Source organism: Perissodus microlepis, chromosome 3, assembly GCF_051167445.1.
Source record: "Perissodus microlepis isolate ML-2025 ecotype Zambia chromosome 3, ASM5116744v1, whole genome shotgun sequence".
Taxonomy (NCBI): domain Eukaryota; kingdom Metazoa; phylum Chordata; class Actinopteri; order Cichliformes; family Cichlidae; genus Perissodus; species Perissodus microlepis.
Genome location: NC_140463.1, coordinates 24078099 through 24084098, shown reverse-complemented (window position 1 = coordinate 24084098; position 6000 = coordinate 24078099).

Genomic DNA, 6000 nt, shown 5'->3' with positions numbered 1-6000 from the left:
TCCTCGGACCCTCCAACGGGAACAGACGGCTGAAGCGGTTCCTCGGACCCCCCAGCAGGAACAGACGGTGGAGTAAACGACTGAGGTGGTAACTGAGCAGGTGACTGAGCCGATAGGTGAGCTAAAGTCTGAGCTATGGAGAGAAGTTTAATATGTATCGACTGTTGTAAAGATGGTAGTAACGGTGAGTAAGGTGGTGGATTAGCAGTAAGCTGAGCTAGTTCCCCTGAGCCTCCAGAACCTGAAGAAAACTGCTGGATGGGCTCACCTGAGCCTCCAGCGAGGACAGAAACCGGTGCAGGGGCCTGCTGGGCAGTAGCCGCTCCCACCTGCGGAATAGGCACGGGCGCAGAGACTAGCGGAGCCTCAGTTGGCCTGGAAACTGGAGCAGAGACAAACTGGGCCCTAGCCCCCCTCACCCGAGGAACTGATACAGGTGCAGGAGATGGCTGGACCGCAGCTGCCCTGGGCGGAGAAGCACCGGAAGGCAAAGGAGCAGGCTCACTGAAAACTGGCTCATCAAAAATAGGTGACGACCCTTTCCCACCACGTTTAACAGTCTGTACAGTCCTAGGTTTAGCAGTGTTCACAGTCTCAGAAAAAACAGACTCGGCAAACTCAGGTTTTAATTTGTTCCCACCCCAACGAGCAGACCTCGAACTAAAAATCTCAGACGAATGCTTATTGTGATGAACTAGCGCGGGAAGATTCAAACCAAAACTGGCCTCCCAATCCAAATCCTCGTCGAGAAAAGAAATCCCAAAAGTGTCTGAGGTGAGTTCATAGTCTTTACTGTTTAACGGCTCAGGTGGAGTTTGGAAAGTGTAGTCCTTTTGACTCACCACCGGAGGTTGCTCCGAAGTGTCCATATGACGGCGACGTGAGCGCCGTTTCCTTTGGGCAGAGGTAGCTGGCGGTGTGAGCAACTGAGCCTCTGGTGCAATGAACGGTGACGCTGAGGCCGGAGCGTGAGCGCCTGAAGCTACACGGAGGACTCCCAACTGAAGCAGCCGCATCTTGAGTGCCCGCGGAGCAACAGGTGGAGACCTCTGGCAGCTCCGGGGACCGCCGAGAGCCAGCCGAGTGCCATGGAAAATGCGCCCAACGTCAGGGGTAAGCCATGGCTTCCAGCGGAGTTCCTCCTCCAGCTGGGCAAAGGCTGCTCGGCGTCGCTCCTGAAGTTCAATGTCTGCTGGGTCCATAGTATGGTCGCGATCTTCTGTTATGTGACGGCTGTGTGCAGACAGGAATAGGACCCAAGGTGCAGACTCCGGAGACAAACGTGAACTCAAAACAGCTTTAATGTTAAACTCAAATATAACATAACTGGAAAAAATCAAAATAAACTTAAACCGGAGGACTGACAGAACACACAGCTAGGTAAACGGTAGATCGCGACACAGACACAAAGAAACACAGGGCTTAAATACACAGAGGGAGCAATCAGGGAATGGGTAACAGGAGGGCAAATCAGAACTGACGAGACAAGGAAGCGTAAACTGAACACACTGAGATGAGACAGAGACCTTCAAAGTAAAACAGGAAACACAAAACACAGACTGAACAAAAGACAAAGACTCACATGCAGGCACTACAGAGGGAACAGAGACGTGGGACCAGGGCAAACACAGACACTGACTGGACACGGGGATATCGCAACTAAGGATACACAGAGATGCGAACTAGACAAGGGGATATAACTGACAGGGGAGACAGAGCGACTAGAGAAGACAGAGACATAAACCAAAAGACAGAACTCTAACAAAGAAACCAAAGACTAGAATTTATAAATAATAATAAACTCAAAAACTCTGGGACAACGACCCAGGCATCCTAACACACGGAGAACCAGGCCACATTGCACGCTACTGTCCAGCACCGAGCCCACGAAGCCTGGCACCCCAGCTGCCGTTAAACTAAGGCGGGGTGGCACAACAGAGGAACTGCCCCCCACCACCAATCTGTCCTCGGCCAACCCGCCGAATCACACTCAGCACCACATCACCACAGTCATGGGGGAGCGCGCCAGAGTTGAGGGGGAAAGATCCCTTCTGGTGACTGTTGCTAACTGCACTGTGGACCACTGGTTCTGGCTAGTATTTAATTCTGTTTGAATTCTTTTGGCGACAGAGAAAGACTTCCGTCTCAGAGTGGTCAAGTTCAAAAAATGATATTTATTTTACATTTCCAGAAAAGGAGAACTGCAAACACAAGCATGTACCCCCCAGTTCTAAAAGCATGGCCGGCGAAATACGTGTATATATAGTTCTGCCATACGTCACACACCCACACAGAGCTTCGACCAAAACAACTCCCTCAGGTCTGACTAATGTGTGTGTATGTTACTAGTTCTGCTTTTTCTGTCTGGTTTCCTGTATTTTATTAATATGCCTCTGCAGCTCTGCACTAAACTTCCTGTTTCTTAACTTCCCCTTACTGAAGCCTCTGTTGCTAGGCAACCTGTCACCCTCTGATCTAGTTCTTTCTCACAGACTTTATTACAAAGTACAAAAACAATATAATCAGAAAATAAGCACTAAAAATATATATTTATATTTTGTCACTAGCCAGCATCCAGGACCAATGCATCATTGGTCTGGACCTGCTGGCCAAATGGGAGGCCACGGTGGGTGGGTCCAGAGCAATCCTTTACCTGGGCAAGGAGGCTGTGGAGCTCCACACCACCAAGGAAGTCCCGCTGCCTGCCTCCACTTTTTCAGCCAGTGTCAGGAAGCCTGAGGGCCTGTCGCCACTGGCGGTGGAAGGGGCTTCCCCTTCATCAGCATTACAGCAACTGTCCACAGAGACCAAGAAAGCTGTCGAGGACCTATACCAGAGGAGCTGCGAGGGTCTGATCAACAACAGCAGCTGCGGGAGTTACTTGACTTGTTATCTTTGCAGCCAAGGATGAGGACTGCATGCAAACCAACCTGGTACAACACGACATTGACACTGGGGATGCACACCCCATCCGCCTCCGCTCTTGTCACCTTCCCCTTGCCAAGCGTGCCGTAGCAGAGCAGAAGATCAGGGAAATGGCAGAGGCGGGCATCACAGAACACTCAAACAGCCCCTGGGCAGCCCTGGCCGTGCTTGTTCGGAAAAAGGATGGTACCTGGTGATTTTGTGTCGACTATCGTCTACTCAACAACATCTCACGCAAGGACTTCTACCCATTGCCCTAGATTGACGATGCCCTCAACGACATTGCTGGGTCCTGCTGGTTGAGTTCCCTTGATTTGCGCAGTGGCTACTGGCAGGTGGAGCTGATGCCAGAGGCCCGCCCAAAGACTGGTTTCTCCATTGGCCAGGGACTGTGGCAGTTTAAGGTGATGCCCTTCGGCCTCTGCAATGCCCCAGCCACATTCGAGCACCTAATGGAGAGGGTTCTGGCTGACATTACCCACGACCGATGTGTGGTCTACCTGGATGACTTCTTCGTCCATGCGACAGACTATGAGAAAGCCTTGACTAACCTGACTGCCATTTTCCATGCTATCCGCCAGGTTCGCCTTCGTCTCCACCCCAAAAAGTGCCACCTCTTCCGAAAGGAGACGACTTTCTTCGGTCACATTGTCAGTGGAGCAGGGGTTTCCACTGACACACTTCCACTGGTGGCGCTGTCACTTGGTGTTCGCTCGCTCGGTTGTGATTAAAATTAAAAAATTTCAAATACATTCTTTTTTTCATAGTATGATCTTCACGTGCTTCATCTGAAGCACACCTTCTGTGTACTCACTACCTAATTTATAGCCAAAGTATTCACTCACTGTGTCTGTACTGTTTTGCTAGCTTAGCTTAGCTCATAGCCGACTCGTTAGCACCATGGCTACTTCACCAGTCCCTCCTGCACTTTCCTGCTCATTGTGTCAGATATTTAGTTACTCCTCGGCCTCCTTTAGCAGTAATGATACTTGTAACAAATGTAGCATGTTTGCAGCTCTGGAGGTCAGGATTACTGAATTGGAGACTCGGCTTCGCAACCTTCAATCACTCGTAGCTAGCCAGGCACCTGTAGCTGGTGCAGCCGAAGATAGTGTAGGCCCTGCTAGCTGTTCCCCGGCAGACCCCAAGCAGCTGGGGAAAGAGGGCAGCTGGGTGACGGTGACGAGGAAGCATAGTCTTAAACAGAAGCCCCAGGTACACCATCAACCTGTTCATGTGTCTAACTGTGTTTCCCCACTTGGCAACACACCCGTCGGGGGTCAAACTCTGGTAATTGGTGATTCTGTTCTCAGACATGTGAAACTAGAGACACCGGCAACCATAGTCAATTGTCTTCCAGGGGCCAGAGCAGGCCCCTTATGAGGAAAACATCGACGGAACAGTTTACCCTGCCCGAGATAGGGTTACCGGGGCCCCGCCCTCCACAACAGTGGAGAGTAGATTTTATCAATTATAGGTCTTTCTGAAAGCGCTGTAACTAAGTTTAAGAATATAATCCACCCACTGTTATCATCTTCAATACTCATAGAGCAGCTATCTGAACACTAACACATCAGAGGTCGATTATCTTGTTAATAATTTTACATTCCTCACTACGTACGACTCTACGTACGACTCTACGTACGAGGTCTGTTAGCGGCTGGGTATCAGGAAGACCTGGATGACGCCACTGCATCCCCAAAGCGATGGGTTGGTGGAACACTTCAACGACATCCTAGCCACCCAGCTTGCTATCCTGACCTCCCGCCAGCAGCGCGACTGGGATCAACACCTTCCCCTGGTCCTAATGGCCTACTGTTCGGCGGTCCAGGAATCTACTAAGTGCACTCCAGCGGCCTTGATGTTCGGGCACGAGCTTCGTACCCCAGTGGACTTGGTCTTCGGATCCCCCCATGGAATGTCCTCAAAGACGCCGTCGCCTTCCCCAACACCTCAGAGACTTTGCTATGGACATGTCGGTTGCTGGGGACAGCTAACCACTCAGGTGGGGGCTGTGTGGCATGTTGGGGGAGCAGCTAGTTCTCTCCCATCATGCCTTGGGACATGTGCTGCTGTTTAGATGTCATTGTTTTATTGTTTATGGTTACGTTACTTTTAACTGTTATCTTGAATGTTGTGTTTATACTGCGGTTTAAAGTCACAGACAGTTATTGTTTTATAGAATGAATGCAGTACCATAAGTGAGTTCTGTTATGCTGTTATTGATCCTCGAAGCACAGTGTAGCACCAGCAAATTATATGTATCTATATATATCTAATTTTTTTTTCAAGTTAAATATATGAATGCTTTTCATTTTCCAGACGTGTTTGATTCAGTCTATATACTTGATCAAAAATTATATTGGAACAATTTGGCTCCAAGCAGAGCTGTTTATATCTTTTAGGGGTCCTTATGCAAGCGTCACGGTCTCTGCTTTTTATACTCTCCCTCCACTATGTGTGTGTGTGTTTGTGTGTGTATGTATGTCTAGACGTCTTTGTCCATCCATCCTTTTCAGGGTCGCGTGGTTTTAGTGTCAGGGTTACAGGTTATTGTCGGGTTTAGGCCAGGGGTTGGCAAACAGCTGGCACGTGAAGGGTTAACTGATGGCATGGCCATAGCTAGACTGGCCATCAGTCCAGCTATGATTTTTTTTCGTAATGGTTGTACATTTAATTTATCCACCATCATACATTAAGCCAAGAAGAGTTCATTATACTAACAAGACGTATCAACGCTGGGCCAAAGTTCAGCACGTGGTTAAAGTTTGTAATCCAGCCGGGGTATAAATATCACTCAGCAGCCAGTCACAGTGATGAAGCAGGTAGCATCAACACATAAATCTACCCGGCTTAAATCACAAGACCACTTCTGACCGAAAAGCTGTAGATTTTTCTTGTTTGCACAAATGAATTATAGTGCATCTGCAGGTAAATGAACATCAAATCTCTCAGACTAAAATCTGTATTATTCTTTTAGTCTTAAGAACATATGTTGTATATTTATCACCCTTATGATAAAACCCATGTCAGCCATTGGTTTATGGACTTTGTATTTAGAAGCCTCAACATTTG